General features: G+C 41.8%; 1 protein-coding gene across 2 annotated transcripts in view; it reads right to left on the reverse strand.

Moving 5' to 3' along the window:
* LOC140724841 (rho-related GTP-binding protein RhoJ-like) overlaps positions 1-12394 on the reverse strand; it is a 70867-nt gene that overhangs the window by 25382 nt on the left and 33091 nt on the right. The gene's annotated exons all lie outside the window — the stretch shown is intronic.

A 12394-nucleotide genomic window follows, 5' to 3' on the forward strand; every position in this document is an offset into this window, starting at 1 on the left:
GGTCGGGCAACATCCATGGAAGATAATGAACAGTCGATGTTTCGGAATGAGACCCTTCATTGAGACTGCCCTGCTGAGCTCCTCCAGCATTTTGTGTATGTTGCTGTCATTGTAATGGGATTGCTTTATAGACTGCCTTTTAATGAGCAAGTGAATCTTCATGGCACTTTAAGTCTTCTTGTGAGTCCTGTTGCCTCAAATGCCTAAAAAATAATGCCTATCAATAAGACACATTCACAAAGAGTACAGTTATATCAATTGATGACATAGGAAGAATAATACTGCTAATACTCCACCTACTGGCGAGAAGACAAACTGAATAAGACGGTGAGAATCTTGCTGAAGAAATGAACTATTTGACAGAAAATTTCCAGATTACAAAGTCGCTCTTGTACTGATTTAATTTTATACTGCAAGCAAACAAGTCACATGTCTACAGACACAGATATTAAATACACTTAAAAAAAAAGAATGTTTAAGATTTTAAAAGATCCAAATTTAAAGAGTTCCAAAACACTGTGGCTACAAAATGTGATGCTTATATAACCAAATATCCAAAACAAACCCCTAACTTTATAAACATAAAAATGAATATGCAGAGCAAGTTCCAATTTTATTTAACAGCTCCTCATAAATTACAGAGCTTTCACAAGACAACATCCAATTCAATAAACCATATTTCCTGCCATATTATTTATTAAGTAAGGAGTTTTGTTTCTTATTCAGAGTGAACTGTTTAAGATGGCTTTGACAGAAAGTCATACAAATATAACTGGATATATACTACATAGTTTGTGTATTATATGCCAAATAGAGGCGGGGAGGCAAGAAGGAGAAGATGATAGCAAGATGTATTCTTCTTTCAGTCACTTACCAGTGTCTGGAGTGCAGCTGGCTCTAGGAGATAAGGTGTAGGGTCACAGGAAGATACAGCAAGGAAACAGGTCCTTCAGACTATCAATTCCAAACTGACTCTCAACCATTCATTTTATATTAATCCTACGATAATCTTTATGCTTGTTCTCCCCATCTTCAGCTCAACTTCCCCCAAGATCCTACCACTCAGCCATACATTAGGGGAAGCTTACAGTTGTCACTTAACTTACCAACTGGTCGTAGGAGGAAAGCAGAGCGACTAGCAGAAACCCAGGTACCACGAGGCAACCCTGTTCTAACCACCGCGAGGCTGACTGTGGTAGAAGACCACAACTTCATGGTGATCAACCATGGTCCACGAGCAAGCCTTAGATAATTTTGCTCAAGGCTTTGGGGTGAAGAAGTGAGATGCGTGTTTGTGCGATGTTTATTTTTTTTAAGAAGTATCTCTTGATGCCGATTAACTGGGCCCAACTATCTGTTGATGTGTCTGAATTGTCAGCAACAGCTTCCTTGGCTCAGGGGTTAAATGAGAAACCAGGTAGTCAGTTTAGTAAGATTATATCATCTACGTCTGGCATCCAACTGCCAAGAGAAAGGTGGGAAGCTAGATATCCCTGATAAGTCAAATAAACTAAATGCACTAGAACAACATCAAACATAGATTGGATTGAAGCCACACTGAGATTAGAAGAGCATCAACTTTAATTTATAAAAAACATTCCTGTTTTTATTTCTTAAACTGAGCTGAAGTCACTTTCCTGAATTCAGAATCAAAATAAGTCAAATAAACTAAATGCACTAGAACAACATCAAACATAGATTGGATTGAAGCCACACTGAGATTAGAAGAGCATCAACTTTAATTTATAAAAAACATTCCTGTTTTTATTTCTTAAACTGAGCTGAAGTCACTTTCCTGAATTCAGAATCAAAATAAGGTTTAATATCATTGGCATGAAATTTGTTGTTTTGCAGCAGCAGTACATTGCAATACATAAGAAAAAAAACTATACGTTATAATAAGAACACATAAAAAATTAAACAGGTACTGCAAAATGAAAAATCGTGGTAGAGTTCATGGGTTCATTATCTATTCAGAAATCTGATGTTGGAGGGGAAGAAATAGTTCTTAAAATGTTGCGTGTGTCCCCTTATGCTCCTGTACCTCCTCATTGATGGTAGCAATGAGAAGAGGGCATGTCCCGCCACTGCCTATAAGGAGCTTTGCCCATTCTTTTTGTGACCACATGGGTTTCCTCCCACAGTCCAAAGACGTACCGCTTGTTAGGTTAATTAGTTATTGAAAATTGTCCCGTGATTTGGCTCGGATTAAACTGGTAGATTGCTGACCGGCACTACTTGAAGGGCCCAAAGGGCCTATTCTCAATAAACAAGTAGATTGGTGATGGATGCTGCCTTTCTGAAGCATTGCCTTTTGAAGGTTTCCTCAGCAGTCTAGTGCCCAGTATAGAACTGGCTGAGTTTACAACTTTCTGCAACTTTTTCTGTACAACGGTCCCTCCATACCAAGCAACGCTGCAACCAATTAGAATGGTTTCCACAGTACATCAGTAGAATTTGCTAGAGGCTTTGGTGGCGCAGTGACATCAACACCTGACTCCGGAACGGAGGTTCCCGGGTTCGAATCCAGTCGGGCCGCTCCCAAGTACGCTTTCCATCCGTGCCGGGTTGAGTGTTGAGCTCGCAATTTGTCCTCGTAAAATAAAGAAAAATACTGCGAAATGTCTGTGTGAGGAGTGGCGTGCCACACAGTCTTTCGTTCCTCGCCTTGTAAGGCCTGATTCGACGTCATCATCATCACTTGGTGACATACCAAGTCCCTTCAAGCTTCTAAAGAAATACAGCTGCTGTCGTGCCATTTATGTAAAAACGTTGGGCCTAGGATAGATCTTCAAAAATGTTGACAGCCAGGAACTTGAAAGTGCTCACTCTTCCCACTGCTGACCCCTCGATGAGGCCTGGTGTGTGTTCCCTTGACTTCCCCTTCCTGAAGTTCACAAACAATTCTTTAGTTCTACTGGTGTTGATTGCCAGGTTATTATTGCAACAACACTCAACCAACTGATTTTTCTCACTCCTGAATACCTCGTCATCACCATCTGAAATTCTGCCAACAATAGTTGTGTCATCAGCAAATTTATAGATGGCGTTTGAGCTGTGCCTAGCCACACAAGCATGAGCGTAGAGAGAGTAGAGCAATGTACACGTCACTGAGGTGTGCCAGTGTTGATTGTCACCGAGAAGTAGATGTTATTTTCAATCTGCACTGACTGTGGTCTTCCAGCGAGGATGTCAAGGATGCAGTTGCAGAGGGAGGTACAGAGGCCCAGGTTTTGGAGCTTGCTGATTAGAACTGAGGTTATGATTGTGTTGAATGCTAAGCTGCAATCAATAAACAACAGCCTGATGCAGGTGTTGCTGTGATCCAAGGCTGAGTGGAGATCCTGTGTGGTTGCAGCCACAGTAGACCTACTGTGGTGACAGGCAAACTGCGTCCAGGTTCCTAATTGGGCAGGAGTTAATTCTGGCCATGACTAACCTCTCAAAGCACTTCATCACAGTGGATGAGAGTGCAAGTGGGTGAGATCCTTGCGACAGCTCACTCTGCTCTTCTTGGACACTGGTGTGATTGTTGCCCTTTTGAAGCAAGTGGGAATCTCTGACTATAGCAATGACAGGTTGAAGGTATCCTTGAACATCGCCTCCGGTTGGTTGGCACAGGCTTTCAGTGCCTTACCAGGTACACCAACAGGGCCTGACGCCTTGCGAGGGTGAAAGATGTTCTGATGTTGGCCTCTGAGACAGAGGTTACAGAGTCACCAGATGCTGCAGGGGTTCGCACAGGTATAGCTTTATTCTCCCTCTCAAAGGATGATAAAAGGAATTGAGCTCACACCCATTTATGATGTTGGGCTTTGCTCTGTAAGAAGTAACGGCCTGCAAACCCTGCCAGAGCTGATGCGCATCTGATTCCATCTCTAACTTCAGTCAGAATTGTTTTTTTGCTCTTAAAATAGCCTTCTGTAGGTCATACCTGGACTTCTTGTGTGGTCCTGGATCAAAGGTCTCGAATGCCACAGCTCTAGCCCTCAACAGCCAATGAAGCTCCTGGTTCATCCACAGCTTTAGGTTTGGGTATGTTCTCAAAGTCACATTACCTTCCACATAGGTCTCGGTGAAATTGGTGACAACTGTGGCATATTCGTTCAGATTCAAATATGAATCCTTGAATATTGTCTAGTCAATTGACTCAAAGCAGTCTCCTGTAAGTGCTCCTCTGCCTCCATTCACCAAACCTTCTTGGTCCTCACCACTAGTGCTAAGGTCTTTGCCTATATGGCAAGAGTAGAAATGCAGCCAGGTGATCAGACTTCCAAAGTATGGGTGTGGGATGGCAGAGTAAGTGTTTTAGATGGTGTAATGGTATAACATCCATACTCACATCATTCTACAGATGTGCAAGTAGAGAGAATTCTAATGAGCTGCATTACTGCTTAGAAAGGAAACCTCTCTGCGGCGGACAGAAGGCCCTACAATGGCTAGTCAAAACTGCCCAAACCATCACTGGGACCAGCCTAACCTCTATCATGACATATATAAAATATATGGCATGAAAGGTGCCAAATAAGGGCATAATAACATCATGAAGTATCTCACACACCCTGCTCATGGACTGTTTGTCCTGCTCCAATCAGGGAGCAGGATACATAGCACACACGGTAGGACTACCAGACTTAAAAATAACAGTTTTTTCCCCCAGGCAGCAAGTCTGATCAACACCTCCACCCACTAACTCCACCAACACATTATTTCCTGTCAGTTGCCTTATGTACAGTGGAGTGCCACTTTATGGACCTACATCAATATATATATATATATAAGCTATTTTATTGTATTAATATTTATCCTGTGTTTTTAAGTTTTATTATGTTCTTTTGATTATTTTTTGTGCTGCATTGGATGCGGAGTAATAATTATTTTGTTCTCCTTACACCTGTGTACAGGACATGACATTAATCTTGTCAAGTGTGCTGGCTCCTCTGGTTCCACAGGTGATATGTTGCTGGGTAGTTCTTCTTTAAGCTGGCCTGGATGAAAGCCCCTGCAGGGAAGGTAACAGGGTGCATTGTTTGTGATAGCTGAATGCAGTGCTCAACCCCTCCACTGCCTGCTTGAAGTTGGCCAAAGGTGGAATGCACACCACCACCAGGACAATGGTGGAAAATTCCCTTGGCCTCTCATTCTCCCCCTTTCTCCCAAAAAGAACTGAATTTCCACCCAAGAAAAAGGAGTGACCCCAGGTGCTTTACAGTTTCTGATAAAATACCAAAAATTCAATTGTTCCGTGTGTGTCAACATATTCTTAATATGTTCAATTTTGATAGATTTCATGATTCTGAGTGCTTGTCGATATGTCATTCATTGATATTCTAATTTAACAGGTTTTACCAGCTCTTGGAGCATTTTCACAGGGTTTACAAGTGGGAGGCTCCTCGCCACGTAGGGGGTTTACAAGTCAGATCAGAGCCAAACTCTGTGAGAGAAGTTGTCACAAGAAGGGTGGATTTATTAGGGAGGTGATCACTGAGAGCAAGAAACACTGCACCATGCAAGGTATGGTGCAATACTATTCTTTAATGGGTTACCAAGAAAATACTTGCATGGTTTAAACTAATTAACATATGTTATGATTCATAATATATTCCCACTGATATTTTATGAAGTAATTACATATTTATGAGTGAGCATGGTTTGTGAAGTATTTTCCTGATAAGTCTTTTGGGAAATCTGTGTAACTTTCAAACCATCCATTGCCCCTGCATGTAGTCCTGGATAAGCAAAATCCTCCTTCAGTAAAACTCCATCCTGCTCCTTCACTGGCCTCCCTGGTTGAACTGTGAACGTACGTTTCCAGAAGATTCTGCGCTGGTACGTGCTGCACTGCAGCATCACCATGTAGTTCTGAGCAGAATCTAGTCAGGAGAAAGGGGGCAGTGATGGAGGGATTTAGTATTAATAACTCAGGCAAGTTATTAACTTGCCTGCTGGTCTCCTAGATCGACATTATACTAATAAGACCATGTCCTCCTGGAAATACCCCAGGAGAATATTTCCTAGATGAATGAGAAAAAGTATCTTTGTGCCTCCCCAAAGCCAAACCATATCAGTGGTTCATTGCGGACGGGCAATTCGATGCCTTGGGCTGAATTTCTTCATTAGTATGAGCTGATGCAGAAGGGGTTGTGGAGACGACTTACTCCGGCTTCAATCAATGTTTAATTGCAAAACGCTGCTGATAAAAATTGCTAAGCAATTGACTTCAGGAAGATCAGCATGTTGCACTCAGCCTCTGCACAACGGCCATGTTACCTCCACTGACCAGAGCTGAATTTGTTCAAGGCTGCAGATAGAATTTACATGGATGTTCATGATGCTCAGAACAGGAGGAAAAGCAGGAAAATGGCACCGAGTGGCATCATTTATTGAGACTTTGGAAGACATGCTTTGCTGGTGTGTTACAGACTCAGGCATCCAAGTGTGAACCCCTCCCACGTTCCCAACCTCAACTCCATCAAAGGTGGTGATCAAAGAAAACACAGTCGTAAATATCAGGAGAAATGGTAGTAAATAAGATGACAAATTGAAGACTTCTTCAAATAGACTGCAGCATCACACTATACAAAGTGGATAACCAAAATATCTAGAGCACCAAGAGCTACACAATAACTTGGACAGAACACTTGTGCAAAATTTCACAGGTACCACATTGTAGCAGAGCACAACGTTACTGACAATGAAAATATAATTTAGATGCTGGAGAAATGAAACGAAAATAGAGAATGCAAAAAAAAATACTCCCGGTCAGGCAGCATTTGTGGAAGGAGAGCAGAGTTAACATTTATAAGTAGGAGACCCTTCTCCTCAGCAGGGTTTCCAACCCGAACCAATAGCTCTGCTTCTCGTTTCACAGATGCTAGCTGACTTGCCAAGTACTTCCAGCACTGTTTGTGCTTGTTTCAGATGCCACTACCAGTACAGGGCACATCATTAACATGTTTAACATGATTAAAAGTGCTGGAACACATTTTGTTTAACATTTGAAATAGACAAACTCCCCAACTAATCAAACTAAGTGGCACACATTTAATTTGTGCACAACACAAACTACAATTCAGAGTGACTGTTTGCCCGTCATTCCTTTGAGAGCTATTCAAACATTTATATCCCACCACTATTTCACCACTACAGAAAACCCTGGCAATTCTGGACAATGTTTCTCACCCCCTGCATGCCACCTTGGCTAAACAGAGGAACATTTTCAGTAACAGACTAAGGCAACTGTGCTGCTCCAAAAAGTGTTTATATGAGGTCATTTTTACCCTTGGCTATCAGGCTCTATAATGAGTCAACCTATTGCTGGAGAAGTGATCTTGAAATCTTTGACATGTAAACCTTTTTAAGGTAACTTATTTTTATTCTTTCTTAGTTCTCTTCTAATATTTGTATATTTGTGCATTTGTAATGCTACTATGCCACTGTAATTTACTTTGGGATTAATAAAGTATCTATTTATCTGTATCAGTTAGGTTAAGAGAACAAGGTGCAGGGGAAAAGCAAGGGATGATTCTCAGTTCAGACCTCAGCCAGCAGCACTGTGAATAATATCGGTCAAGGGAACACAAGGAACCATGGCAGAAATGGATCTTCCTAAAACTGAGGACTATCATATTATACACTCACATGTAAACATCACAAAAAACCACCATCACAAATTTTAGCCACACATATGCTTCTTCTGCTCATTTGGTCTGGTCACAGGCACATCCACAAACTCAGCAGTGTACAGGAATTAATTTGCAGCAAGTTGCAACCACAGGAGAGAAAATTAAAAGACACACTCAACATAGAAAAACAATCAGTCTGCAGCCAGATTAACCATCATCCTTCTCCCCAACTAAACCGAGACTTCTAGTGTAAGATGATTAATTGTGGGAACTAACAAATTTCCTGCTGATCCAGGACAAATGACTTCAGGTGTGGGAGTAAGGCTGTATGTTCTCTCAAGAATGCTTCCCAGTACAATGTGATTCATGGAGCAAATGGGATGGGGGCTCCCCATTAGAAAGGAAGGATGCAAAATGTTAGGAACAGCTAGATTTTTGGCAACTTTTTCCAGATTATTTCTAAATAATGCTCATTAATTCACAATTGGATTTCTCCAAGGAAGTCACAGACTTTATAATCTTCTTTACTTCTTTTAAATAAAATATTAACATATTCCTGGCAGATTGTTAGCATATTCCTGGCAGACTACTTCAAGATGATGGCAGCCTGGAAAGTGACCAATCACTTACATCATTGTGGTCAAATGTCGCAAACGAGTTCCACATTGGTGAAATGGAACCCTTCCAGTTCGTGATTGCTAAAGAAAAGTTAACTGGCCTGATACAGCACTATCAGTGAGGGAACAGTGAATCCCACCATCTGAAAGAAATTGAATGCCTCTCATTTTGCTGCCTGCTGCCCACGGAGGAAGAAGTGAAACAGCTTGAACTAACCAACCCTGCATTAGTCACTGTGATGTGAGGGGCCTTGTGTTTGAGATTATTATGCTTTGTAACTCCAGAACATAAAACTAATCGAAAGAAAAAGACATGGAGACTAGGACAAATGAGTATGCTCAGCTTTTACTTTCAGTGAGGTGCGCACATGATGTGGTAGTGTCATGATGTATGCCATTTACATACTTTCACATATAACCCATAATGAATTACGTTAACAAATAAAGAATGCTTAATCAAACAATTTATTCACAATATCACTCAAATATTAAATACACAATAGCTGTCATAGAAGATAGATGCTTATTTACATTCATGATTGGGCACCACCAAGAACAATGTGACCAGTCATCAGTTAATTGCATTCAGTGCACAAGAAATTAATGGACACTAATTTAAAGTCAGAATCAGAGGGCACAGAAAACAGGTCTTAAGCCTACTGTATCTATGCCAAGTGCAGAGCTTATCCCAATTACCAGCACTTGGGAAATTCAGACTCATCTTAAATAGAGTCACACAGCACAGAAACTGGCCCTTCAGACCAACTGACCAAGATTCCCATCTAACCGAGTAAATTTGCCGACATATTCCTCCACACCATTTTTCTATCCAAATGGTTTTTTAAAGTTATAAATGCATCTGCTGCAACCACTTCCTCTGGCCGCTCATTCCATTTACAACTAACTTTTGGAATGAACTGCCAGAGAAAGTTGCCCCTCAGGTTCCTATTAGATCTGTCCCCTCACACCATAGCTATGCCCTCCCATTCTCAATTCCCCAATCCTGGGAAAAAAGACCATAAAATCATGTCCCTTATGATCTTATACACCTGTATAATATCACCCTAATGAACAAAGCCTAATCCTGCTCAACCCCCCTCCATAACTCAGTCCTTCAAGCCCTAGGAACATCCTCAATAATCTCCTTTACACTCTTTCCCACTTAATGGCAAATGTGGCCTTGCTATTTTCTTGCAAAACTGCAACAACATCCCAACTTCTATACTCAATGCCTTTACTGAGGGCCAGTGTAGTGGTTAGCGCCAGCAACCTGGGTTCAATTCCCACACTGTCTGTAAGGAGTTTGTATGTTCTCCCTGTGACCATGTGGGTTCTCCAGTTTTGGGTGCCACAAAGCCTAGCAGTTAGCGCGACAATATTGCAGCTTGGGGTTCAGAGTTCAATTCCAGCACCGTCTGTAAAGAGTCTCTGCACGTCCTCCCAGGGGAATGTGTGGGTTTTCCCAGTTTCTCCCCACAGTCCAAAGACATACTGGATCGTTAACTGGTCATTGTAAATCGTCCCGCTTAGGTTAGGACTAATCGAGGTTGTGAGATTTCTGGGGTGGCATGGCACAAAGACTACACGGGCCTATTGTGCACTGTACAAATAAACAAACGAACAAGGCCTTCTTCTCCACTCTGTTCTCCTGTGATGCCATTTTCAGGAATCTATGTACTTGTCCCTCTGTTCTACAACTCCCCTCAGAGCTCTACCATTCACTGTGAAGGCCCCGATTTGCCCTCCCAAAATGCAACATCTAGCACTTATCTAAATTATTTGCCATTCCTCAGCCCACTTACCCAGCAGCTCAAACCCCTCTGCAAATCGTGATACCCATCTTTACTCTCTACGACACCACCTTTTTCAGTGCCATGTGCAAACTTACCAACTATAAGGGGCAGAACAAGAGATGGCGCAAGAGGGCAACTTCTCCCAGCTTATCAGCGAAAAAATTAAATGCTTCCTATTCTAATGTCTCTATTTGCCTATTCAGGGTTGCTGGATCCTATTGGGTGTTCTGATCAAAGACTGCGGATCTGCAGGATGGCGTGTTGCCGTTCTTGGAGCTTGCTGGCTGGCCATATTTCAGCATGTGCGGGTTTGGCCTGAAGTTGGACACCTCTGGGGCCCGAGGACAAGAACTCTCACCGGTGTCACGTACTGAAGCACAGTGGGAGCCAGAACATCGAAGACAGTGGGAGTGGCTGTTGGAGGGCTCTGCACACAGGGGCAGAGGGACTGACTGACTTTTGGATGTCAAAATATTGGAGTAAACAGTTAGTTTTTGATGGACTGTAGACCACGGCCTCCCTTTGGGGTCTTTGCTTTTGCTTGCATGGTGGGTGGTGGGACTGCTGATGTTTATGCTAGAATAAGTGGGGGAAGGGGATGGTTGATGCTGCTTGTGCTTAAGAGGGAGGCAAGGGACTTTGGGCTTCTTATGTTTTTTACTGTCATTCTTTGGGGGATTTTCTTCTGTTTCAAGGACGACTGCAGAAAGTAAGAATTTCAGGTTGTATATTGTATACATTGTCCGATAATTAAATGGAACTTCTGAACTACAGCTTTTACATTCTTATCCAAATCATCAATATAGTTAACAAATAGCAATGGGCGTAGCCCTGACCCCTGGAAAACAGCACTGTTACACGTGTGTAGTCTGATTAAAAAAAAACCTTCCACTATCACACTCTGCTTCCTACCGTCAAGCCAAATCTGTATCTAATTAACAAGCTCTCCATGAATCCCATGTGATCTAACTTTCCATAGCAGTCCACGATATGGAATCTTATCAAAGGCCTTACTGAAGTCTGTAGGTCTATCTTCATCAGTCCTGTTAGTTACTTCTTCAAAAAAATTCAAATTCAAGAGACAAGATGTCCCATGCACAAAGCAGTCCCGACTAACCCTAATGAACCCCAACATTCCAAGCGCATCTATATCTTTTTCCTCAAAAATCCTTTGAGTAACTTACCTACCACAGAGGTTAGGCTTAGAGGCCTATAGTTCCCAGTTTTTCTTTGCAGTCCTTCTTAAAAAAAGGCATAACATTAGCCATCCTCCAGTCTTCCAGCACTTCATCCATCGCTAACAAAGATTCATATATCTTAGACAGGGTCCATAATTTATTTTCAAACTTCTCACACTTGTGATAATCTTTGCCTCCACCACCTACTCAGGCAGTCTGTTCCAGATTCCAATCATCCTCCCAGTGGTAAATGAATCCTCTTGTGATTCCATCTAAACTTCCTTACCCTTTATTTTAAAACCCATGTCTTCTTGCATTAGATACATTTTCAATGGAGGAAAAGTTTCTTTCTAGCTCTCTGATATACTGTACATCCCTCATCAATTTTTATATCTTAAAATCTTCCTTAGTATCCTTCCCAAATGGGAAATAAACATACCATGTTCAGTCTTTATTACTAAACCACTCTGTGCAACATCTGGTGAATCTCCTCTGCGATTTCCCGGTATAATGATATCCTTCCTACTGTGTGGTGTTGAGGAATGTACCCTGTACTCCAGCTGTGGCCTAACCAATGTTTTAGAAAATTATAACATAAAATTGCTCTTGTATTCTATCCTTCGTGGTGGCACGGTAGTGTAGTGGCTAGCACATTATTTTGCAGCATAGGCAATTCCCAGTCGGGGTTCAATTCCTGCTGCTGCCTGTAAGGAGCTTGTATATTCTCCCGTGACTGCATGGCTCTCCTCCCACATTCCAAAGATGCGATTAGGGTTAGTAGATTGTGAGCCTGCTTTGTTGGCGTCAGGAGCGAGGCAACACCTACGGGCTACCCAGCACAATCCTCATGGGTTTGACGTGACACAAATGACGCATTTCACTGTACATTTCTATGTACATATGGCAAATACACCCAATCTTTTTTCTCTTAAAATCAGTTAATGCAAGCAAATATTCTACACCATAATGATCTTAAAGCTGTGAACTAAAGTCCCTCCATTTCTCAATATTCCCTCTAAACCCATCATCCACTATGTACGTACTACCATTTGCTGTGTCTGTTAGTTCTGTGAAAGTGCACCAATTTGCACATTAAGAATAAATTCCATCTGTCTTTGCTCTATGCACTTTATCAACTGATCAATATCACCTGGTGGCAATCTCCCTTACTATCAACAAAG

The sequence above is a fragment of the Hemitrygon akajei genome, chromosome 3 (assembly GCF_048418815.1).
Source record: "Hemitrygon akajei chromosome 3, sHemAka1.3, whole genome shotgun sequence".
Taxonomy (NCBI): domain Eukaryota; kingdom Metazoa; phylum Chordata; class Chondrichthyes; order Myliobatiformes; family Dasyatidae; genus Hemitrygon; species Hemitrygon akajei.